The sequence below is a fragment of the Typopeltis vanoorti genome, chromosome 22 (assembly GCF_054136105.1).
Source record: "Typopeltis vanoorti isolate ZY-2024b chromosome 22, IOZ_Tvanoo_1.0, whole genome shotgun sequence".
Lineage (NCBI taxonomy): Eukaryota > Metazoa > Arthropoda > Arachnida > Uropygi > Thelyphonidae > Typopeltis > Typopeltis vanoorti.
The window spans coordinates 5613674-5641209 of NC_143570.1; the positions used below are offsets into that span (position 1 = coordinate 5613674).

The 27536-nt window shown below is 34.4% G+C and overlaps 1 protein-coding gene across 1 annotated transcript in view; it reads right to left on the minus strand.

Annotated features, from left to right (window-relative positions):
- Positions 1–27536, minus strand: part of LOC150094129 (uncharacterized) — a 244865-nt gene that overhangs the window by 99493 nt on the left and 117836 nt on the right. The window lies entirely within an intron of this gene.

The window sequence follows — 27536 nt, forward strand, 5'->3', positions numbered from 1 at the left end:
TATTACGGGCAACTCCAGGGAGTCATTGGACTCATCGAGGGAGGCCCAAATCATATTCATCACAACTATTCGACATTCATACAGTATCTATCATACCTCGCCTTAAACTCATTCACTGTCACAGCACCCACCACAGACTCTGGCAGCCCATTCCACTCATTCACCACTCTAAAAGTAACGAACCCCGCTCTAACACCTTTACTAACAATACTTTTGCCCAGTTTCCATGGATGTCCCCTAGTCCTCCCACAACCAGCCCTGTTCTCAAAAATATCTTCTGAATTAATTTTATAGAAACCCTTCAGTAATTTGAATGTCTCAATCATATCTCCCCTCCTCCGCCTATCAACCAATTTTTGCAACCCACAAATCCTCAACCTGTTCACATAAGGTTCATTCCACAGACCTGCTATCATCTTGGTCACTCGCCTCTGGATCCTCTCAACCTCCTCCCCATCAAGAAGAAACCTAGGTGACCAAATCTGGGCACAGTAGTCGAGATGAAGTCTTATCAAGGCTCGATACAGAGGAACTATAACCTGCTTGTCAACGTATTCTTCAGCAACCAAGTGATTTGATGAGCTGATTTGGCCACTTTTGCAGTGTCCCCTAAACTTCAACTCTTTATCCACCAACACTCCTAAATCTCGTGCCTCATCAATTTCCTGGAGTACAGTTCCACCAATGTAGTAATCTGCTGCTAATCTTTTCACCCCAAAATGTATAACCTTACATTTTGCCACATTAAATTGACATCCATTCTCCTTAGCCCAGACCTCCAATCAATCCAAATCTTCTTGCAAAATTTTGACATCATCTGCATTCACTATTGCCATTACCCTACCCAACTTTGCATCATCTGCAAACAAATGAACTGTTCCTCTCAGATCCTTTCCTATATCATTAATGCACAAATTAAACAGCAGTGGTCCAATAACAGATCCTTGTGGCACACCACTAGTCACAGGCCGTCTTGTGGACTCTACTCCTGAATAAACCACTCTCTGATATCTCTCAGTCAACCACCCTCCTATCCATCTCACCAACCCTATGTCCATATATGCTGCAATTTACTGATTAGAATTCCATGTGGTATCCTGTCAAAGGCCTTAGCAAGGTCCAGTAGAATCACTGTAAACCCATTATCCTTATCCAGTTCAGCCGTCACTGCGTTATAATATGTGAGCAAGTTACTGAGGCATGATCTACCCTTCACAAAACCATGCTGTCACCGATACAGTATCCCATTTTCTTCTATCCAATCTTGTATTTTCCTCTTGACTATTTTCTCCAAGACCTTGATAATGATTCCTGTTATGCTGATTGGCCAGTAATTTTCCACAGCAGCCTTGGAACAACCTTTATGCAGCAGAACTATTTTCTCCTCTTTTCATCCCCTTGGGACTGACCTAGACCTGAGGCTCAAATTAAACAAAATGGTCAAGGGCACTGACAATTCTTTAGCTGCTTCACGTACAACACGAGCTGGTATACCATCCGATCCCACAGATGTATTGACATTGAGGTTCTGTAATAGACTAGTTACCTCTACTTCAATCATCACAATTCCAGTATAAGCTGTTGGTTCTTCCATTCCTGCAATGTCACCATCTGGATGATATACTCTTGCAAAGTGCTCGCTCAGTAATTCCACTATATCAACTGATTCGGTTACCTCCCTACCCTCAGCATTTTTTAAGATCATTCTGCCATGAACATTTTTCCTTTTACTTGCAACATATTGAAAAAACTGTTTGGGATTCTCTTTAGCCTGCATGGCCAATTTTCTTTTGTAATCCGCTTTTGCTTTTCTTACCACCCTTGTTACCATCCTGGCCTGAGCTTTATACTGTTCCTGTGCCTGCTGGTCACCTTTCTCCTTAAATTCCCTCCACAATTGTTTCTTTTTTTTGCAGCTCAAGCTTAATAGTGTCATTCATCCATTTAACCCCTACTTGATTTATTATTCAGACTCTTGGTATACAGTCAACTATTGCCTCCTGCAAACACTTCTTAACCACCTCCCATGCACTATCAACATCCAGCCCTTGCAGTTTTACATGCCATGGCACTGAGCCAAGCACACACCTACGCATGTCATACTTACCAGCCCGGTAATTCCACATGTACCCTGTCTTAATTGTAAATTCCACTCCTTTAGCCACCTCCCAAGTCATGACCTTATGGTCACTCTTACCAGTTGGTGGCAACATGGTCATGTTCGTTACAGCCACATTCTCAGTTGCAATTACTAGGTCAAGCACTCTCTGCCGCTGGTATTTTCCACTACATGCTGCTGCAGATAGTTGTCCCTTAATAACCGCATAAAATCCAATTCCTTCCTCCCATGTGCCCTCTCCTCTTTCCAGTCAATGTTACCATAACTGAAATCACCCATAATAATTACCCTCCTTCCACTCATTTCTTCTATTTGCCTATGCATACTATCCCCACTCTATTCCATCACCTGGTCTGTAGCAGCACCCAATTGTATATTTTGTTCTGCTAGATTCTATCTCACACCAAACAGCCTCAAATGTGCTCTTTTCTCTATCCTGCAGTTCAACTTCTATACTCCTTGGCTGCAACTCATCAGCTATCATCAATAACACTTCTCCCCCGTTTTTATTCACCCTGTCACTCCTGAACACGCTATACCCGTCGCATTCAATCCCACTAGCTTTATCATCTTCTGTCAGCCATGTTTCACTAATACCAACAACCTGTGGCCTGGAAGTGCCAACCAAGGCCAAAAACTCTTCCCTCTTGTTCCTAATACTCCTGGCATTAGTGTACATGAATTGCAGAAGCCCATTAGTCCCAACCCTACTTTGATGCCTTATACTAACTATCCCATTCTGATTTGTTGTTCTTCGTACTCGCTCGGGCATATTATACTCATTCATACACTCAACTGCCTCCCTAAAGTCTGCATATCTACTCTCCCCCCCCCCTTAATAAATCTAGTTTCCCTGAGTCTGTACATCCACTTCCACATCATTCATCAACACTTTTTCAAGTCTCCGTACACCAACTCCATTCAAATGTAACCCATCCATCTTATATAAATCCTTTCGCCCATCAAACTCACTCCACACATCCACAAATTCCACACCACTCTCCATGCATAACCCATGCATAAAGTCATTGGCAATTATGGCCCTCTTTCTAAACACTTCACTGTCATACCGCGGTAAAATACTCACCAACCTAACTCTCTCACTCTTCTCTTTTGCTACCTCAAGTAATTCCCTCACATCCTCTATCATTTCCATTTTGTCTTCTTTCAAATCATTTGTTCCTGCCACGATTATCATCTCTTTCACCCTCTGTTTTTGTATTCGAATAGATTCGCTAACGTCCTTTATGTTCGCACCCGGCTGGTACAATTTCATCAAACTCTCAACTATCACACCTCTTAATAGCGAACCCATACAGCACTCGTTCCTTCATTTTATTGACGTTTACGAACATTCTATTATTTGTCGTCACAGACTTTCGCCGTTTATTAGTCGGTACATTCATCACACATTTTTCCATACGCTCTAGTTGCCTTTTTGCTCTGTGTATCGCTCCGTTCAAATGTGCAATTTCACTACTCGCATTTATCTCACCATTTTCATTATCAATCAAATCATCCATTCGTTCTGTATTTCTACCCTCATTTACACTTTCAATGACGCTCTCACACCTATCTGGCACTACCACGCAATTCTCTATCACACCGCCATTTTCTACATTCTGACTATCGTTAACGATATCACTCTCGCCACCCGAAACACGCTTCAGATCCTCATTCTCCTTACACTTTCTGCACATATTAACTCCACTATCACCACTATCCCACAGCACATTGCATAAATTCGTTTACATCAAAACTCTTAAACATAACAACCTGGCCGCCACATGTACGCTATCTTATCTTAAAAATAATAATGAAAATAACACAGAAAAACACACAAAAACTGCACAGATACCAAGAAACAAACGCAAACAATACTACATAAAATTCTAGTAAAATTGCCAATTTTAACACAAAATTACTACTAATCTTTTCAGGAGCTCTCAAAAGCCGACCATGATACAGTACTTCTAATATTTGCCTAATCAGTATAAGGAAAATAATAAAATGTGTTTCTATCTTTTGCGATAAAAAGATTGCAAAGTTTATTATTCTGAGAGAATGTAGATGCATTTAACTGTCAATCAGTAAACTTTTCATACTAAAAATCAATTATTTACCAGACATGATATTACATCTCTGAGGTCATAATTGGCACATATGGAACCTTTACTGTTCATCTATTATAAATACAGAAACCACAACTGCGGGAAAGTATTTATAGTGTTTGGAAAGTGTGTATAGAATGCCCAGTTCTACCTACCATCAAGAGGTAGCTGGCATAAACACACATTATTGCTCAGCTGACTTCAAAAGATAAAACTAAAGTGAAAATATCAGAAGACCATAAAATTTTAGCATTCTAAATCATTATAAATGCCACCCCTGATATTTTTAAAGATTTGTTCTGCTTTCTATAGAGAAAAACTATATAAGTGCAAAAACTAAGCATTCATTCTGCGAAGTATTTTTAACTAAAATTTTGAATTAACAATAAACAAAACTTAATTTAGAACATATGGCAAACTTTTTAAAACTTGGACACAAATGATTAATTGTTGGAAGTTTTACCACTTGGTTATACTAAAAATTAAAGATACAATGAAATTATATACTTAGTTTAATCCTTTATCCAAGTGTAAGCAAACAAAGTTTGCACCTGAAGTATTTTCAGGACTGGGGCAACTCATACATAGAAGCTAATGACTTCAGATCACTTGCCTTTAATTTGCAAGTGATTAATTTGGGACATAAAATAATTCTTTCATAATTAACTGAAATAAAATTCTTTAGCAACAAAAAATTGACCTTTAGCTAAGTGTAACTAGACAAAATTACCACAATATTATAATAATAATAATTTTTAGATGAATTTTCTTTTCTTTTAATGCCATTAATAAATTTCTTTTGCCATTAATAAATTATAATTATAAAAGCACTAGGAATATAAAAATATATGGTATATGATTTAGTCTAATATTTGTATTTAAAATTAGTGGTATATTGTAAGGAAATATACATTTCTTGTTTGCCAATAAATTGTTTCCACCATTTCATCCATTATTAATAATAGAGAGCATACCTGATATTAGTACTCAGTTTGAAATGAGCAAGCAAATGTTTATAATTCCAGCTTAAAACTGTAAATGTGTTAAATATGTAGTACACTAACATTGAACAGATTTATATCTTAGTTTACTGTAAAATACAAAGTGCAATACATGGAAATTATTCTAAAATATACATGTAACAGGCATGTAAGTAGCAGCTGCTGCTATCAGCAAAAATCTGAATAGTATTACCAGGAATATTGTTGGAGTATATGCTGCTCCTACATAAGCAATATTTTGTCACCTCTAAATTCAGGGCCGTCGCCAGATTAGATCGCACCCTGAGGCAAACAATTAAATATCACCTGTGATGAATTATAAAACAAAAATATAAGAAAATCTCTAATTGCTATTTTGTTTTTATCACAAGAGAAACATTAATGAAAAACAATTACATAATAATATTAATTAAATGTTTGCTCTACGGGGATATCACACAATAAAAGTGTTTATAAGTTCTTCTAAATTTTAATTATAAGCTATGTCTGCCTCTATCGATATAGTTGCTAGACCGACCAATCTTTCTTGGGTAGTTGCTGTTCGGAAATAATTTTTAATCAGTTTAAGCTTGGAAAAACTTCTTTCCACACTTGCTACGCTAACAGGAATTGTTAACAATATCAGGATGGTGGTTACTTGAGATAAATTTCTAGAAGATTTTGGTCATATATATATATATATATATATATGTTAAAGACACCAAGCAATTTTAAACCTGGTTTTACTCCATTTTTCTTGGGAAAAATGGAGTAAAACCAGGTTTAAAATTGCTTGGTATCTTTAACATAATTATACCCAAGTTAAAAATACTTTCTACATATATATATATACGATAAAATTTGGTGAGGACCACTTTTCTCTTGTATTATTTTTGAGAGAATTTTTAATTCTTCAAATAAATCTATTGTATCTACATCAGATGTTGTAAAATATCTTGTTACCCTAATACAGCACCTATCGCAATATGGCTGAACGAGAGCCCTTAAGCAGGACTATGAGGCAGGATGCTTCTATGCTACACCCTATCAACAGTACTGTCTAAATTCAAGGATATATGTTATAAAAGCAGTGTTTTTATAGTTGAGATACAATTCATTTTAACATTTAAAAATATAAGATATAATTTTTACAGTAAGAATATGATCACAATATAATTTTTAATAACACAGGCCTGAAAAATTCGAGTAATGAAAAGTTGTCTGGAAACTATTAATTGTTTCTAATTTATTTTTAAATGCTGATTTCAAATATCTCTTCCATTGTTCTCCATCATGTAACGATTTTTCACAAAATGGATCTCAATATTACAGTAAAATAGCTTTAAAATGCATTATATTAAGTAAAATAACAGTATTTAAAATTATCCGTAAATATTTTTGGAATGGAAGTATTGGAAATTTTTTTTTTTAATTAAAGTAATTAAAGATTAATCTTTAGTACATACTTTATATTTTGTTGTGGTGTCTTTTTCTTTTTCCTTCAAAGTTTCTTTTTGAGCTTTTTCTGTGAAATTCTTTACCTGGGTCGTCTCTATGCAACATCCAGCAATAGTTCGTCATCATGTTGATATTCCACCTGTCCTGATACCTTCTTTCCATCTCCTTGATGTCTTGGTTGAATCGCTCTCCTTATCTAAATGAGAGTTGAGAAATTGCACTTTTAAGCTCATGGAGCATCCCGAATCCTTGAATTTCTGTAGCATGTCTTCCACAATCATTTTATAGTTGGGGGTCCTTGTGATTTCCTAAAAATTTGATCACCACCTCTATGAAAGCTTAAGCTTTCCACACTTCTTTTTCAACAGTTGCCATTTCTTCTTCAAACAGTTTATCCTTCATAAGTTTCCTGATGTCCAGACCGATAAAATACCTTCTTTCAATTTTCATTATTATTATTGCATGATCCCTCCTGGGAGTCCAAGGACTCATCGAGGGAGGACACCTACTCTACAACTCTGTCTCAACCACTCAATCCATCAAATACAACGAAATGCAACTACCTTCATCAACTACACCAATGCCATCTACTGCTCAACCACCACCACCACCACTAGTATTTTCACAGACAATCACAAACATCCATGCCCACAGTGGGATTCGAACCTGCAGCCTTTTGGTTGGAGAGCAGATATGCTAACCACTCGGCCAACCAGGCTGGCTGTAGATAATCCCAGAAATTTTGCAGCAATGTATTTAAAACACTTTCCTTTTTTTGACAAAGCCTTGACAAATTGCTTCATCAATCCCAGTTTTATGTGAAGCCGGGGTAAAAGGAATTTTACCCGAGCAACCAAAGTTTCGTGTAACACATTTGTAGTTCCAGGTTCTAATGTAACTCTTTCTGGCCATTCCTTCTTGATCCAATGTTGCTCTTGATCCACTCGCATAAAAAGCACGGGTATTTGGTGTATCCTCTTTGCCGTCTCAAAATCATAGATACAGACAAGACAAGAAAATGTGTCTGTGACAACAGGAAAGTTATCCGTTATCTCGGCGAATCAGATTCAAAGTTAGCCACCTGCACTTTATCTGTATTCCTCCCTCCCTCTCCTATCTTAAGAATGAGAAGTTTCATGGAAATTTCTTTATTTACCATAAAAAGGCATTTCAAAAACGCACTTATACAATTAATTAGCTGTAAATAAAGGAGAATGAAAATAAATACCAATGCACCAAATTTAAATCCAAATACTACTAATAAAAACAATAAAATTAGAAATTTGGTAAAATTGGTGGGTGATGGAATTTTCTTACTATTATTTTTTTTTTTTAACTCAGCACTTAAAAATCTATAAGAATCAATTATTACCTCTCAAGACAACTTTTCCATCGCAGGCCGGTGTAATTAAACAAAATATAAATAGAATAAATAAATAACGAAACCGTTCAAGTGGCTTGGAAGAATCCCCTGTCTGAATATATCATTAGCATTAAAAAATGAAGTGAAAAGTTGCAATCTACATAAACAAATCACAGGAATTATAAATGATAAAAAAAACAGAACTAGTCTGCTCAGCAGTTTTATAATTTGGTTATGTGAGGCACTTGATTAATTGAAGTTTTGATTATATAGAGTTCACTGTATTAGGTACTAATAAGATATATTTGCCTTACCAGCAAAGGGAAATATTTAGTTGAAGATGTGGAAGTCAGGGATAAACTATTACAGGGTTTTACATTCTAAGGTAGCACAGCAGTACCAGTAATGGTAAGAAGTGAAGTTGAGAACTGTCTCAGTAAAACAGAAATCTCTCAGTAAAAAACTGAGAGATTTCTGTTGGAATCTATAGAAAGCAGAATGAAATCATTATCTACACATTCTCAAAATGGAATACGAATTAGTAATGTAGAAAAGGGTATCTCAAATAAAGATCCCAACTAGTTCTGATGAGGTCTTCACACTGGACATGAAGTTGCTTGTACCAAATTTTGTCAACACTGGTACAACTCGAGTTATAGTGAACTATCCAGAGGGTGCAGAGACAGTGCCACATTGTAGTTAATGCAATCACTTAGGGAAGAAACTGCTCCAAGGCTGAATGTTTTAACTGTGTAGAGAATCAGACATATTGCATCAGTGTCCAAATCCACCTGGAAATACAAAAGTTCTGAACATTGCATTACTACCCATCTCCCTCAGAACTTTTGCTGAAAGAGTGGGAGCATAATTAGAATATGTTAGGAATGCATATACACTGGAGTCCAGAAAAGAAGAGTTCCTGGATCTTTCAGAATTATTAATAATCAGAAATTAACCCAAAAGTTAAAACAGCAGGAGCCACCTTTTGCATTAGCTATGGAAGGACCATCAGTAGTTAATACTAATATTAACAAAATCCATCTAAACAACTGAACAGATAGAAGACCAAATGCGAATAAAGGAAACTCTTCGAAGTAGAAATCAGAGAAGAGGAAACAGAAAAGTCAGTAAGGCAAGATCACTGATAAGGAAAGATGAATTAATAAAAAAAAAATTGAGGATAAACAGAAGAAATTAAAAGACAAGGTTAAAAAAGGTACACAATCTAAAAGGCGAAGAAGTGATTTATACTGAGAGAATTTTGCTATTAGTATACCTTATTATTTTTTAAAAAGTTCTGAAATTCTAGTTTCAAAATCAAGAACAGCAACCATAATATAACAGCAACTATATACCATACCTCTCAAACAAAAATTTGTCTGAGAGGTATGGTATATAGTTGCTCTTTCATGGATTCACAATATTATCAGATTCATCCAAAATTAGAAGTTAGACAAGTACAAAGATTTCACAGCTGTGAAATTCTAGTACATCTGAGGAAACTTATATGCATTTTATATGGCTGAGACATGAAATTAGGTTGCTGTTTCTCCATGAGACATACTTCTGCAGTTATAAATATATAAACATCTTAACAGATACATATACCCACTCCTATCTTATTGGAGCTTTTAAAGTCCTATGTCGTGGGGAGTTCATATTCTTGTCCCTCCCCAATTTTTCCATAATATCTTAAGGGACATAGAAGGGTGAATCTTGATAGTATATAATAGGGTGTAATACATTTTATAAATGTAAATGCTCCATGCAACAGAGCAATTAAATTATGATGATTCAAGGAATTGCAACCATAGTTATATGATGCCCACTATATTATAGCAGTCAGGTACTGGAACTTTATTGAAAACTTCACATTGGACAAAATAAGAAATTATCCCAGAAGCGGAAAAGAAAGTTATGTAAAATTACAAGTTTGTCTTCACAATGCTCTAGAACCCAGATATTGAACTTTTTCAAGCCACTTCAGGGCTCCAATAATCTTGACTGTGGTCTCACACTGGGCAGTAAAACTATCTCCTGCCTAAAGATATTTGCAATATCCGTTCCCATTGATTGTTGGTTGAAGAGCAGATACATTAACTACTTGGCCAATCAGCCAGCAAACTTTTTCATCTAAGCTCCAGACCTAAATGGAATAATATTACCAGGGACTGCAATATATGGTTGAAATTCAAAGAAGCAGTAAAACAGACAGAATTGGATGTCGAAAAGAATGTGCTTTCATTAAAATGAAGAAGTTAAATGACATGTAAATAGAGAAGCTGGTCCTTAGAAAATTATTAAATATTGATTCTCGGAAAGAAGTCAACAGACACCATAGTGCAGGAACAAACAGCCATAAGATTTAGGATCTCCTTTTGTTGTAATGACTGCAGCATATACAGGGTGTTCGGGATAAATTTGACATATTTATAATTAATTATATTTTTCCGTAAGTTACATGTATTAACACACACTTCTCTTCATTTAAAAGTTTGGACCCTTCTTCATTCATATACAAGATGTCAGAAAGGATGGATAGCTGGAACCCACCTGAATCATGGAAGAGAATAACTTGTATCATGATGATTCGTGCCCGCCATCAAAATAAGGATATTACGACTGCTGCCCAATGCTCCCTGAATACAGTAAAAACAATCAGGCATGAACTAGAGACTTGCAATGGTGACTACGAGGATGTAGCAAGAAGAAAGATCCCTAGCAGACGATCTGATTGCGTTCGTACAGCAGAATTCCTCGCAAATCTGCAGGAACAGGTGTTGAAGAACCCTGGCATTGGAATTCGGGCTTTGTTCGTGGAGTTGCTAACTGTAGTCAAGCCCTGGATAACAAGGGTAGCCAATGGTAGGCCGTATGTATGGCAGCAGGATTCGGCCCCTTGCCACACCTCTGGGAAAAGTCAAAAATGGTTGTCTGAAAATTTCTACGACTTCACCAGTCCAAATGTTTGGCCTCCAAACTCCCCAGACCTTAACCCCATGGATTATTTTGTATGGGGCGCAGTTGAAAAAGACACCAATCGCACTTCCAGTAATACAAAAGCCCAGTTAATGGATAAAATTAAAACAGTTTTTGCGGCCCTTCCCAGGGAGACTGTAGCATCAGCTTGTTCGAGGTTCCGAAGCAGAATTGAAGCTGTGATCGATGCTAATGGTGGTTATTTTGAGTAAATCTTGTTGATAGTATTGTAATTAACTCTGCCTGTAATGTTTTTTTGTCAATTCATTAAATTTAATAGATACAAAGACGATTTTCTTTTTCCTTACGAAACTGTCAAATTTATCCCGAACACCCTGTATATAATAGGTCAGTCAAGTCTGTTGACTTCTTTCCAAGAATCAATATTTAATAATTTGCTAAGGACCAGCTTCTCTCTTTATATGGCATTTAACTTCTTCCTTTTAATGAAAGCACATTCTTTTCCACATCCAATTTTGTCTGTTTTATTGCTTCTTTGAATTTCAACCATATATTGCAGTCCAAGGCCAAACCAGGGAAAAACAAACCATACCATCACATCTCTTCTTAAGCTTCACGAACCCTTAAGGTTCTTAGCTGCAAAAACCGCAGTTCTCCAATTTTTCTCTATCCCTAGCCAACTCCTTCCAGTTTTGCAGGTTCAGCTCTTTGAAGTCCATTTTAGTGTTATCCATCCATCTTCTGTGGGTCTTCGTCTAGGACATCTTCCATTTGGGTGATACAAAAAGGTTCTCCTCACTAGCCTGTTATCCTCCATTCTTTCCAGGTGACCTAACTGTCTGATGTGACTAGCTCTGATTTCATTTTTTATTAGTAGCTTCTTATAAAGTTTTCTTTATTTGTTCGCCTTCTCCATTCATCTGTCACAGGATCTTTAATCGAGTCAAATATTTTTCTTAGGATTTTGTTTTCGAAGCATGGTAATTGATCTTCATCAGCTTTTATCATATTCCATGTCTCTGCACCATATAATACAACTGGTCTAATTAGCATTCTGTATATATTTATTTTAGATCATATGACCGATTTCTAGATTAGAGGAGATGCTGAAGTGAAAAATATGATTTATTACCTGCTTGGATTCTCATCTTTATTTCTGTTTGGATCTTACTATCTTTAGTTATTATAGAGTCTAGATATTTAATTGTACAGTGGAACCTCGGTTGTCGAACTTAATTTGTTCCCGAAGGCTGTTCGGAAACCGTATTGTTCGAAAACTGAAACCATTTTCCCATAAGAATTAATGTAAAATGGATTAATCCATTCCCGAACCCCAGATGATTGTTTATTTAAAGCTTTACAACAGTACTTCATGCATTAGATCGTATATAAACATAATGAAAATGCATAAAATCTTACATAAAAAGAATAACACAATAAAGATAAAATACAGACGAAAATTGATCACCTCTTTATTTTTGAGTATTGTACAGATTGTTGATTTTTGCCATACCAAACTGCATAGCAAGATCTGAGACACGAATGCCATTTTCATGTTTGGATACGATTTCTTTTTTCACCTCTATCTCGGTTCTAACAACTTTTCTTTTCACTTTGCTGCTATCACTATTCTTCTGCGGTCCCACGGTGGCTTAATTAATAATAATTTATGAAAAAAAAAAAGAAAAGAAAATCAAGAAAACTCACTGCAAATTCGAGCAGGTGTCTGCACTGAACGAAGGCTGCCACGTATCTGATGCTTTCCCTTCCCGCCTTACAGGTCAGCACGCAGAGCATGTGGCTGCCATTTGCCTGTTCGAAATTCTGTTCAGAAACCGGGGTGTTTTTTGTTCGGAAAATATCTTCGGAACAGAGGTGTTTGACAGCCGAGGTTCCACTGTATTGCGTTTTTCAATATCATGTCAGCAAACTGAATAGTTAATAGCTTATTGCGATTATTATCTCTAGATACTTTTAAATATTCTGTTTTATGTTGGTTAATATTAAGACCTATTTTTTCAGAAGAGGTTTTAAAGTTTATAAAAGTTTCAGTTATATCATCTGCATTTTCTTCTATGGTATATCAGTATTGTCTGCATACCCCAGGAACAATGCAGAACATGATACAGGACTTCTAATTGTTTCTTGTATTACCTTTTCCAAAGCTATGTTGAATACTATAGGTGATATTGCATCTCCTTGTTTTAAACCTGTGGAGATGTTGAATGGCTCTGACAATATGTTGTTAGCAAGGACTCTACATTGATTTTCCTGTACACACACGTTAACCAGTCTGATTAATTTTTCTGGTATTCCAAATTCCTTTAAGATTTTCCATAGACTTTCTTGATGTATGCTATCGTATGCTTTTTGGAAGCCAGTGAAGAGATTATGACTTTCTTTATTGTATTCTCAATTTTTCTCTAGAGTCTCAAGTTAAAAAAGTGATCAATGGTTGAATGACTTCTTATGAATCCTGCCTGATATTCGCCAAGAATCTCTTATGCATATGGAATAATTCTTTTTAGAACAATATGAGATGGATTTTGTAACTAGTATTTAAAAGTGAGATGCCTCTGTAGTTTTCACATTTTCTTTTATAACTTTTTTTTTTGTGGATGGGGATTATTATTGATTCTTTCTAGTCTTCTGGAAGTTTTTCATTTTTCCATATGAGTTTAATTAGTGTGAACAGTTTGTTAGTTAATTCTTTTCGTCCATATTTAATTTATTCAGATGTGATTTTATCAAATCCTTAATTATTTAAGGATTTGATATATTCTTAATTATTATTTTTAAGAGTAATTATTTTTAAGAGTTTTAATGCTTGTTTCTATTTCACTAAATGATGGCTTCGACTTCTGGTTCACAAGTAGAATAAATCCTGGGTAGGAATGTTACTTTGGAATTTTGGCAGTTTAGCAGCAGTTTGAAATATTCCCTCCACCTTTCAGCCATTTTGGTTGTCATTTGCAATAACTTGTCCTTTATTATCATTAATTATTGCAGTTCTTAATTGATAGCTTGTATTTAGTTTATTTATGCCTTGAAAAAAGTTCCTTGCATTTTTGTATGTATTCTCTATTTCAGTTTTATCAATTAATTCTTTTAGATAGCATCTTTTTTCTTGCCTAATAATTTTGCTTGATTCACTACTAGCAGAGCTATAGTTTTGATAGTTATTGTTATTCTGTTGGTTCTGAAGCTATTTAAGCTTAGCTTCTTTTTTCATTTCTATTGCTTCTTTTTTCATTTCTATTGCTTCTTTGCATCTATTGATAAACCATTTATTATAGTATGAAATATTTTGGAATCCTAAAACTTTTTCAGATGCTCTGTCTATACAACACTTAATTCCATTCCACAGAGTATCAATATTTTTAAATTTAAATTTAAAATTTCTATTTAAATTTAAATTTAAATTTCTAAATTTAAAATCTTTTAAGACCAAGTAGATTTTTTTTTTAATCTTAAAGAAACATATTTAATTTTTATGATTTATTATTTCTTTTTTTGTTATTTTTTATTTTGTTATAATATTATGTTATTGTTTTTCAGATTATCAATATTGAGTTTAGGATGTTTTTTTATTTTTATTGAAATAGTTTTTAAGTTTTATTTTCATTACTGATCCTACCAAATAATGACCTGAATCACAGTCAGCACCTCTATAACTTCTAACAGCTTGAATGTTGGTTATATTAAAGTTAAGTAAGTTTGAGGGCAGTTAGTAGTTGGAAGGGGTTCAATCATTCAATGCTGTTGGCATACTCTTCCTCGATGAGTCTTTGGACTCCCTAGAAGTGTCACATAATGATGATGATGATGATGATAATAAATCTTCTTTCTATTAAAATATGTTCAATTTGGTTGTGAGTTATTCCATCAGGTGATGTCCATGTTTGCTTATGGATGTCATTCCTCATAAATGTTGTACTACTTATTATCAGGTTCTTGGATATTGCTTCATTTATTAACCTTATACCATTATCATTTGAAGTTTCATGTAGGCTGTTATTTCCGATTGTTTATCTGTAGATTTCTTCTATTCCTATTTTTGCATTAACGTCTCCTGAAAGTATAATTATGTCATTATTTGGTATGTCATTAATTATTCCTTACAACAGCGGTTCCCAAACTGTGAGCCGTGGCCCCCTTGGGGGCCATTGGTTTTGTTGAGGAGGGCCATGAAATAATGAAAACAAATTTAAAATCTTTTAAGACCAAGTAGATTTTTTTTTAATCTTAAAGAAACATATTTAATTTTTATGATTTATTATTTCTTTTTTTGTTATTTTTTATATTTTAATGGAAAAAATCACACATTCATATAAGTTTCTTTTCATGCTTATTCATATAAGTTTCATTTCAAAGCAGAAATCTAAGAATTGCAGTTACAAATATTTCACCTGATATTAGTGTGTAGCTTGAAACACATTCAATTGTTTCAAAATGATACATCACATTAAATTGTTATTAAACTTCTTTAATGTTTTTAATTCTTACTTTGTTTATTACTAATCGTTTTACGTTTCATGTGCTTGTACTGCAAATGTACAATAACAATATATCCATCTATATAAAAATATGAGATAATGTGCCATGTCAAATGTGTATGTAAGATGCTAAAAACGTAATATTTGCATTTGATTTTTGCAATATTCGCTGTGTATGTTTTGTATTGAATATAAATACAATAAATATTATAATAATATATGTCTATATTATGATTTTTTTCCCAAGGGGGCCATGAAATATTTTAATTTTTCCAAAGGGGGTCCTGACATCCAGAAGTTTGGGAAGCACTGCCTTACAGAGTATCATAGAATTCATTCTTGCTATCTTGATCAGTTTCCTCTATGGGTGCATATGCATTAATTAAGACTATTTTGAACTTTTTTTGTTAGCAGTCTTATTTTACACGGCCTAAACTTATGAGTCCCATAGCCTTCCTTGTATCATAAATCCTGTTTCTAGTTCATGTCTTCCTGTGATATTTCCACCATATAATAACAAATAATCTCCTAATTTATGTTCACCACTAGGAATCCATCTAATTTCCTGAATTGCCACTATATCCATTTTATATTTTTTTAAGTTCATCACTTAGATTTTGAAGTACACCTGCTCTATATAAGCATCTGACATTCCACATTCCAAATCATAATCCTTTATTCCAAGCCACAGGTTGAGTTCCATCTGTATAAGATGGAACTCAACGAATCAGATATTGAGGCTTTTTTGGTACTTGGTTCCTAACAGGTAAGGTTTTTACAAGATGCGATTGTCGGCCTCATTTCAATCGCATCTTGTAAAAACCTCCTCATTGTCGGTTTTTACAAGATGCGATTGTTCATCACCTAACCTGGAAGACTTACACACTCTGGTAAGAGATGTTTATTGGACATCCACCACATTCAACATGTTGGCTGACAAATGGAGGTTTTTACATATTATCCTTGATAGCACCCTATGGTCACCTTTAGTGAATGTGGTAGGTCATCCACTGCTGACTGCTCTTGCAATCGACTCCCTGCACTTCCATCTCAATATGGTATTACTGATTTTTGACCTGTGATGGCTCAATTTTTCAACAATCTGTCAAACAGACTTGCAGTATGGCATCCTATCACAACGGTTCTTTCAAACTCGGTCAGTTCCCTTCTTGCAGCTATTTCACCCAGACACAGTTGCACTAACATGAGAGCATCATATTCTTGCAATTATACCGGCTACAAATACCTGACTCGTAATATGGCGTGATGCACCTTGACCATAGGGGTGTGTCCTGTGACTTCTTTCCATGTAGTGTATGTTACATTCCTTAAATGCTGGCCATGAGATAGTTGTAGTATACTGTGATGAAATACTCTGATCTTCTATATTTTAATAATATAGAAATGGTTTATTTTTGAATGGAGTTTTTATGACTAAAAAAAGTCTGCAGTAACAAGGATTTTAATTATTTTTTACTAGTTTTGCTCACATCCAAAAACTGGTGGCTTTTTCTAGATTTATATTTAGCACACAAAAAAAAAAAAAATCATTAAAAGGATCTTCAGTCTTGAGCTGATGACAGTGAACTGCATGCCACATGAATTTGCATTCTTATTTAGGATGGGTTTATTTTTCTTTTGTAAAAATATTTTGCCATTTGACACCGCCTTTGTTATCTCTCTCTCTCTTGATATCCTTCTTTATGCTACTTATAAATCATGAAGAAGCCACTAATGTTTTTTGTGTGAGCAAAACTACTTGGTTTTAATTAATGAGTTTTAATTAATGACTAATAAAAAAAATGTTTGCTAATGCCCAATATGGATACACCATTTTATTACTTGTATATGAAAAATATATGACTTCTGCACTGATTTAACCTCAGTGTTTTTCTGGGTCTAGCTTCGATAAGGCCTCAGTAAAGATTAAAACTGGTCTGGGAAGTGATCTGTCTCATAGCATTGTATATAGGAGAATCACTGCTCATCTAATATCTTGGTTTTCATGTTCATCTGATCTTACAGGTTGACATAGAATTTTCCAATGCATTACTTAAGGAATGCATACAATACACAAGATTGGAGCTTTAACAAATTGATAGCCAGTCTTTCAGCCTTCACACAGAATTATATTCTTCCCTTCTCTTCCTGCAAACATCTGGAATAGTTTAGACAGACTTTCCTATGAAAAATTGGAGTACATACACAGTGAGAGCAAAGAAAGAATGAAGAAGAAATTATTAATCCTAATCAAAGAAAAAAAAAACAGTCTAAGTGACAGATTACCACTTAATAAAATAGTCATTAACAAGTTTTCAAGAACATTATCTGATTTTGAAGTCAACATCTTTTTCACAAGGTTTCAATTTTGCAATATCGCCTAGTAGGATTCTGAAATTAAATATTATGGCCAATGGAGAAAAAAGCCTTCAAAGAGTTCCTAGAGATGTTGCAGATTTTCTTTGCATTCAAATAGCAACCATATTTCTACAAGCAAAATTATCTATTAATAACACCATGAAAACATTAAACAAGATAAGAACATCGTTGTACTGAATGCTGACAAAGTCAAATCAAGAGTAGAGTTAAATTCCATAGAATATATAGAAAAAATACATATCACTTCTGTACAATACTAACACCTATGAAAAATTGGATCACAACGCTATGGGACATTTCCATAATAAGACTAACAATTTGATTAAAAAAATATGCTGAACTTGTCTGAAGATACAAAAAAACATCTTAAGTCAAGACACCCTCTGGTTCCAGAATATATGGGGTTTCTAAGGTACATGCATAAACAGGACTTGCCATTGGGACCTATTGTTTGATGCAAGATATTCTTCAACTTCATCGCTATACTAATAACCAGAAAACCTGCCAAGCCCCCACATCGGTTAAACATCCTCTTTTATAAAGAATACCACACACACACTTCACAGAAAGCAAAGACAATACAATAAAATCTACTGATCTACTTGCAAGCCTGACATAATAAATCTGTTTGTTAACATACCAAGAATAGAAATTATGCAAATAGTATAAGATCTCTTTCCACAGACACAGATCTCTTTAAATATTACATTAATAGCACATTCTTCAAATTCTAAGAGGAATATTTTGAAGAGAAGGAAAGACTAGCAATAAGGTCTTACGAACCTCCCTTGTTAGCAATTTGGATGAAGAAAAAAAAAAGGCTTTCAATACCAAGGTACACAATCTAAGTTAGGTGGATTTATGTTAACAATATTTTCTCATTTTACCCTACTCTATTATCCAATTTGAAGAATTCGCCAAGTCCCTCAACAACCTTCACCCTCGAATTAAAGGCAAATAGGTCTCTGCCATCTTCAGATACACTTGTTGAGGTACTCGAACAGAACACACCCAATTTCTCAGCTTATAGGAAACCAACACATGCCAAACATTGCTTACATACCACATCCCATTACCACCTGGTGCAGTCAACAGACATTATCCATTCCAAATATGCAATAGGCTTACAGAATTTCCACTACTAACACAGATAAAAGAAACCAAGAGTTAGAACATCTGAGTTCCATCCTACCAAAGAATGGTTACAACAGAACATTAAGCAAAAAAAAAAAAAATATCGACATTCAAGACAATTGGATGAACATGAAATACAAAACTTTAAAGGAGCAGTAATTTTCCTATATATATATATACACAATTGGCCACACATAAAATAGTAAGGATGCTGTGCTAACAAAATATAAAGGTTGGTACAGCATCCTTACATCCTTCTATCCAATCAACAAGATTTAACAACTACCTGAAACCTCCCTGTTTGCTTCTTAAAAAACCAGATATCTAAAAGATCATCTGTAGGTGTGGTTTACACTACATAGGACAGACAAGCAGGCCAGGAGAGATACGCCAATCTGAATACTTCAAGGATGTCGAGAATGAAAGAAATACAAATCAGGAATGGCAGCACATACAACTGAAACAAAACATCAAGTATTATGGCAAGAAACAAAACTGCTCCACATAGATCACAGATTTTTTTTTCAAAAGTGTTCAAAGAATCAGCCAAAATGAAGAAACATCCTCTATGGTACAGCAAAAAACAAGGGATGATTCTACATCAGATCTGGTCTCCAATTCATCACAACATGTATGTAGTTACTAACAGTATACAGCAGTCCACGAACCAGTAAACAACATTATAGCAAATGTGTGCTTTCCATTGTTATTCATATTCTAAGATTTTTTTTAATGTATTTTAATTATTATTTTTTAGTTTATTCACACAATTCTCTTGATGATGTGAAACAAAGGATTTTCACAAAACTGGTTGAATAATCAATAAAATTAGTTTACTATCCCATCTGATTCATTAATCATGCAATAATACTGGCAAAAACATTCCTAGCATGTCTTCTCTCCACAGAAGCCTATACAATAATAACTGTAGAATTCTGTAGGGTTTGCTTCACTGCTTCAGCCAGTTTCTTTTCATTCATTCATTCTCGGCCAGAATGAATGAGGAGACTGCTAACTAATTTTGAATTGATCCTACTATTTTATATAGACCTATCAAAGGATAGAGTGGTGCAGTATAATAGAAATTTCTCTACCCTTGAATTGGTGATCAATTTACAATTAGTTGTGTTTTATTTTATGAAAGTGACTTATAACAAGATGGCGGATTCGAGCATGAATTTAATTACATTAATCGTAATTAAAACTGTGAATGAAACTATGTTGTGTATTTTGTTTTTTTTTATTCACATTTAACATTGCTTATTATATATTAATCATGACTTGTATAAAAGTTATTTATTAATCCTTATTTAAGAATTATTATTTAAGTATTTATTCTGAATTTAATCAGCTATTAATTTATTAAACAATAATATGTGTACATTTTATTATAACTTATATATATATTGTAACGTGAATATTATTATAGTTATCTGTATACGAAATGAAAGAGTTGATTAAGTAGCTCTAATATTTTATTTATTGTGTTTTTATTAACTCAATGTAGTGGTATAGCCTTATGTAACATTAACGAAAATGTTTACGTTTATTTGTTGTTATGGAAACGCATGAAGTAAACGAGCGCGAGTGGAACAGAGCATGAGCTTGGAGAAGCATAATAAAAAAAAATAAGAGGTAACAAGAGGGAGTTGAGACGGAATTTTTGAAGTGAAAGGAAAATGTTTACGTTTATTTGTTGTCATGGAAACGCATGAAGTAAACGAGCGCGAGTGGAACAGAGCATGAGCTTGGAGAAGCATAATAAAAAAAAATAAGAGGTAACAAGAGGGAGTTGAGACGGAATTTTTGAAGTGAAAGGAAGCAAGGGTATAAACTAGAGAAGTGGAAGTAAATGAAAGGTTCTCAAGGGCAGAAGTTAAAAAGGGAGAATATTTATAAACGAGCAAAGACGAAGTGAATATTATAGTTAGCTGAAGGTGAAGTCAGCAGCAATAATAAAAAAAGGAATTAATGCCGTAATCGGATAATATAAAAAGCTGGACGTTCAGTGAAGAATTCTGAATAAACCTAGTTAGTCTAGAATTGCGACTTATTTCTAATTTGCCCTAAGGAGAACTGCACAGTGTTTAATTGGTTAATAAGTGATAACAAGGATAATTAAAGTACCCTACAATTGATATCTAGTGAAGTGCGATTAATAGTGTTTTAGTTATAACTGTGGATAAGTCTTATGGATGTGTTCTTAAGTGAAATAAATATATTTTGAAAGTATACTCACAACGTAATAGATGTACTAGGAACTATTTCTGGTAAGAACTATCATATTGAATTATTTCAATGCATGAAGAATTGAGTATTAATTACGCTACGTTTAACCTAACTTTAACTGTGGAAGTTCTTCGAAATTGAGAATTGAAGATAAGAATTGCTTGAGAGATATTTACAGCTATTAGTGCCTGTGATGTTTTTAAGCTTATAGCATGGCTGAGAAATGTGTGGACACTGATTAGATAGGAAGTTCTATTATGTTTAATTAAGTGTAGGAACTTTGTGACTCAGAAACTGAGAAAGTGTATGTGAAGGTTTGGAAAATTGAACTAATGTGACTGACTTGACCTAATGTTTAACTTGATTCTATTGTTTAAAATTAGAAGTAGAATTTATGTATGTGTTGTATACCTTATATTAAATGTTTCATTTTGTTAATCTAATTATTGTGTTTGCCTGAATTCCCTTTTATTGCACCGTTCACAAAAATTCGAATCTTGCGGGAATCCCAAGTGGAAAACAAATACTTCAGCCAGAATGAACGAGGAGACTGCTAACTAGCTTTGAATTGATCCTACTATTTTATATAGACCTATCAAAGGATAGAGTGGCGCAGTATAATAGAAATTTCTCTATCCTTGAATTGGTGATCAATTTACAATTAGTTGTGTTTTATTTTATGAAAGTGACTTATAACAAGATGGCGGATTCGAACATGAAGAGAACAACGTCACGACAGTATGAATAATGAATTAAGAATAAATAATACGTTCTTTGATCATAAAATACAACATAAAATAACATGGGAGAATACAAGAGGACAAAAATCTGTAAATAAAGATGTGAAAAGCTTAATGAAAGAAAAGAAATCCACATTTCACAGATATCTATAAGACGTAGGTATCTGTGAAATAGATATATACATGAAATACTTCAATATATAAAGAATATAAAACTATATGAAATAAAATAAATAGTGAAATTAAAAAAAAGTAAACAGAACTACTAGAATAACTACTCCAAAGAATTAAAACATGATTTTTATGGTACTCAAAGAAAAATCTGGAGAATAATACATTGAAAAGAAAAAAGCAAATGAAAGTACAAAATTAACAAATACTGGATTGGATAAATAGAAAGATTATTTTCGAAATCTATAGGCAGAAAAGAATAAAGATAATATAATCAAAGATAATGGTTTATACATTAAAGTTGCCAATCATTCATATTCTTGGTTTCATCCTTTATCCAAGTGTAAGCAAACAAAGTTTGCATATGAAGTAACTTCACGACTGAACTACTTGTATATAGAGGATGATGACTTCAGATCAAATGCCTTAGTATCCCATAATGCAACATATATACTTTTGGACATGTATAATGTTATGCATTATGGGAAGGGTCATTACAGACTGGTTTCAACTTTTGAGGTGAAAAAGTAAAGGGGTGCACATCATAGGCTTAGGATAGTTTATATAGGGGAGCAAGAGAGCCTGATAGTATTAGGAACAAGAAAAGGCAGATAGATGGTATGACAGATAGAGAAAAGGCCTCAGCTCTTACATTTACTTAGCCAATGGCTATCAGTCTTCCTTTTTCACCAATCTCATATAGATGAACAACCAAATAGACCAACTGAAACTAGAGAGCAAAGATGACTGATACCCAAGTGGTTAGCTTTATCTGAGTTAACTGCCTTGAATTAACCTTCTCTGCCTGGGATTGCTCTCCAGTCATCCCTGAAAATTGACCATAAGACCACATTGAACTAAAAGGAACCATTTAAAAAACCTCTCATAGTAAAAATAGACAGACTTTTATCTCACCCTGGTGAATATTGTGTAATGTGGGTGGTCTACACTGCCTAGCCAAAAATTTGACATCTTCTAGAATCCTTCTTTCTAAATGCAAAAATCATCTGACTAAACAATAAAATTTCCACAATACAGTACTATAAAGCATTTGTATGTTATATTGCTGGTTTTCATATCCATGTTTCTTTCTAACCTTCCATAAATGGTATTTTAAATCACCAATTATAAAAATCAAAATTCTCTTCCCACTGCTGATAGGTAGTTTACTTCAAAAAAAGAACTTGTTCTGTTGTAAATTGCACAACACATTACATAATCTGTTCCACATACACAAGGCAAGAGTGTAGCTGTAGAATGAATGTTCTACTGTTTCCAATTGGTAACAGATGTCACAGATTGGATCTCTGATGTTAAAGTACCTCCACATTTGATGATATTGACTGGAAAGAGGCCATATGCAATTCTCCAAGCAAGATCCCTCCTGTTAGGGTATCCTTGGAACTTTAATAAGTTATTAAACAAAGTGTTGTCATCAGTATCCGCTGTGGAAGTTTGCAGAGAAAGAGGTTAAAGATTTCTTTATACCAAATTTTACATTTTTTAATGGAAAGTAATGTCAATGCCGGAATGTTGTAGCAATCTTAGAGTTAAGTAGAGAATATTACAGTATTCAAAAACAACCTCAACTTTTGAACCTTTATAATTATTCACTCCAAACAGCGGAAGATGAAAATCCAGATAGTACTGGAGAAGGTTTGCAAAATGTGTGATTGGTCTGTAACATTCTATGGATTTTTGAAGCTGTATTGCTTAAATAGCAGAATTTTAAGACTGGAAGCCCAAATTCTCCATGTTTCTGATAATTGAAGAAATTCCTTTTTTACTTCTTGGTATTTGGTGGACCAAAAAAATTGCATAGGCTTACTGTATAATTCTTTTCTTCAGCTTCTGTGATGTTAGTAATATTTATTATGTACAACTGAGCAAGGAAGATTATGGTTTTAAGTACTATGGCTTTAGAAGAAAAGGAAAGTGGCCCAATTTTCCAGTCTTCTAAGCAATGTTCTTGTATATAAATTCTTGAATGGTAATATTGGGTAAGTGGAGAACGGAATTCCAAGTATAATGAGGGGTTTCTCTTAGGGGTTGGTCCAAAAGGAATGCCTCCAAGATACCACTTTCCAAAAACTATATAACTGCTTTTCTTCAGCTTATGTGATGTAAAGGAACTGTTATTTCTTGCACAGCATGTGTCTTGTCTGCATTAGCAGTTAATCCACTGATCTTACTGAATTTTTCCAAAATACCAAAAAAAGATGTATACGGAATCATTATCCTTCAAAGTGCCCACTACATCATTAGCATATGCTAATACCTTATTTTCCTTCACAGTTGAAGGAACTGTTATTTCTCGCACATGTATATTGTTGATTTCCTGTAAGAAAGGTCCAAGAACCAATGCTGTTAAGTTCTGAATGAAACTGAAATGTAATACATTTTATGTTTCCTTCAGACTTAACATGCATTAACGTTTCCGGGGCCAATATTGAATTGATATATCAGATGAATAAAGCTAATTGTAATTTATCAGCAACACTAATAATTTGAGAAAATACTTTTCTGTATATCGTGTTGTAAATAATTAATGTAAATTTTCGAATGTTTAAGCTATGTTAACTTTGTGTAAATTCTTGTGTATTGCTGGGAGAAAGATAATCGGATTAGATACTGATGGCCAGAAGCTAAACACATGCACCGAGTAGGACACGCATGCAGGTTCCCCCCCCCCCCCCCCGTACAGCACGCTAGGGGAGAGTGGCACTAGGTGTGCTGGGAGAAGTAAGGTGTCGTGGGCAAAGGGAGAGAATATGATGATGTAGAAAGGAAGCATCAGGCACGGGATTTAAAAGGCTTTGCGGAGCCAGCTCGAGGCTTTTTTCCCCTTCCCCCTGCATTGGAGAGGTCTTCGAGCTAGAGGTCCTTCGGAGGTCATTGTAACATGCTAAAATGTCTATGGGCAGTTCGCTGGTCAACAAATAGCCCAGCGGAGCGGAGTTCCCGATCGCCATGGAGATCGCTAAGACATGCCGAGCCAGTCTACCAGAGAGAAGCGAGCACTTACCTTCTTCGGCAGAAATATGTCTAGTCTGGGCCTATCAGTAGAATAATGCAGATAAAGTCAACTGAAGAAGGATCCAAGAATCGGAAGTTCTGTCGTGATATATGTGAAGGCCAAATAGCTCCCCATCTTTGGTAATGTAGAAACTTTGATTTGTTTAGTAATTGTGTTAAAGAAGGAAATCTGTAATTGTAAAAGGGACATTAGGTTTTGAAAGCTATGATTAATGAAAGGACTTTAGAGATTATGTTTAAGAAAGTAGTGGAACTTTAAGTTTTGAATGAAGGAATTAGTGTGGAAGCACATAGAGCTAACTTTGTTGTTGATAAGTGAATAACCTTTAGCATTGTAGTGTATAAAATGCATGGTTGACCTTAGATAGAGTTTTCTACGTGAATTAATGTCTTTACATGTTATGGGAGAATTAGAAAAGTTGGATAATTATACTCATTCCTTAAAGTCAGTACAATTATATGTCAGTATTTGTTTGTAATGTGTAAACTGTCTGATTTGTGATTAAATGTTTTTCTTTAAGTTTAATTGATGACTTGCCTGATTTCTTTTCTATTGCACTGCTCATTAAGTTCGAACCACGGTGGGAGGGTGAATTACAAGGGAGGCTACGACATGCCTCCCTTGTAATTCATGCTGTGAATTAAGTTTTAGTTGTTAGATAAGGTTTAGAATTTATCAAAGGTGTTAAAGAGATTTAAGACAGTGTGCTAAACTGAGTTCTGGTTCCTTGATTTTGCACTGTTCAACAATCTAGGATTCAGGGTGGCACAGTACAATAGAAATTTTCCCTGAATCCGAAAAAGGAATCAGCGCCAGTATTGAAACAAAGGAATTGGTGTTATCCAACAGCAATCCCTTTGTCTTCTATCCACGTACACTACTCTTAACCATTGTTAAGAGTAGTGTACGTGTCTTCTATCCACGTACACTACTCTTAACAATGGTTAACAGTCCAGATTCAATATTGAGACTGCTTAAGCATTTAGATATATTAACTTGATGCACCGAGCAAGATATTTTATTGAAGTTAGGATAAGGAATTTATATGAGGGAATAAGTCAGGAAAAGATCATTATAAAAACGACGTATATATACATATAGAAAAGCGTAGGGAGATATTACAATGCAAAGAGCAATAGACTAAAAGGCCAACCTTGCTTGACTCCTTTTTATTTGAATTTTGACTGGATCTGATAGGAACCCATTAACCAGCTTTTTATCCACACCAATTCTACTGCTCAGAACTAACTCCATACACCTGTGTACTTTTAATTATGTATCTCATTTCTACTTAGAGCCTGTTACTGATAATGCAGAAAAATATTGTAGTCAATATTAGATAGAGAAATAGGTCTCTAGCTGCTGATTAAGGTTTGGTTTGGCTTGGTTAATGTGTGATCTCTATTAGGTTTTGGAATGAGGACAGTATGGCTTGCTACAAATTCTCTTCGTATGTGTCCTGATGAGAGAAAAGAATTAAACAGCATAACTAGAATGGGAAGAATAAAATCCCAGGCCTCACGGTAAAGATCTATCCCTAGACCATCAGGTCCTTGAAGTTTTCTTGTCTGACATTCTTTATAGGCTCTGGTAACTTCAGAAGCTGTAATGAGTCTGTCAAGCCCCATCTTGGATATGAACAGGAAAGGAATTAATGTTCCAAGAGTTATAATTTCCCACAGTACTATTGTCTTCGAACAGATTTTTATAGTGTTTTCGAAAGGAGTCAAGGATGTTTAAGGAAATGGACATGTCTTTATCATCAACACAGATTTGAGTGATAGTCCTTTCTTCGTGAAATTTAGTAAATTGAAGAATGCAACTGAAGGGCTATCTGCTAAGTGCTGTGTCTCATCAGTGGGAGCCAGACCCAGAAGTGATACCAAAGTTGAAGTAATGTAGAAGTCATATTTCCATATACAAGTAGTCAAAAAAGTGTCACACCTTATTACTACAATACACTGGAACTAAAATACTTGCTTATACTATAAATTAAAGATGTCAAGAAGTTATATTCTTGGTTTTATCCTTTATCCAAGTGTAAAGTGCAAGTGAAGTAACATGAGCAGGCTACTTGTATATAGAGGCTGATGACTTCACATCAATTGCCTTAGTATTCCATAATGCATAGCATTATACATGTCTTTAAGGATAGATATGTGTGTTACATTATGAGATACTAAGGCAATTGCTACGTATATGCATAGCATTATACGTGTCTGTAAGGATATGTGTGTTGCAGATATACAGATAACAGATCTATAATAAATACAAAACAGACTGAAGAAATTAAAATAACCAAAAGAATTAGACTCCCGCTTTATTTAATTTAGTGATGGATGAAATAATAAATGAAGTAAACAAAATGGAAAAGTATGA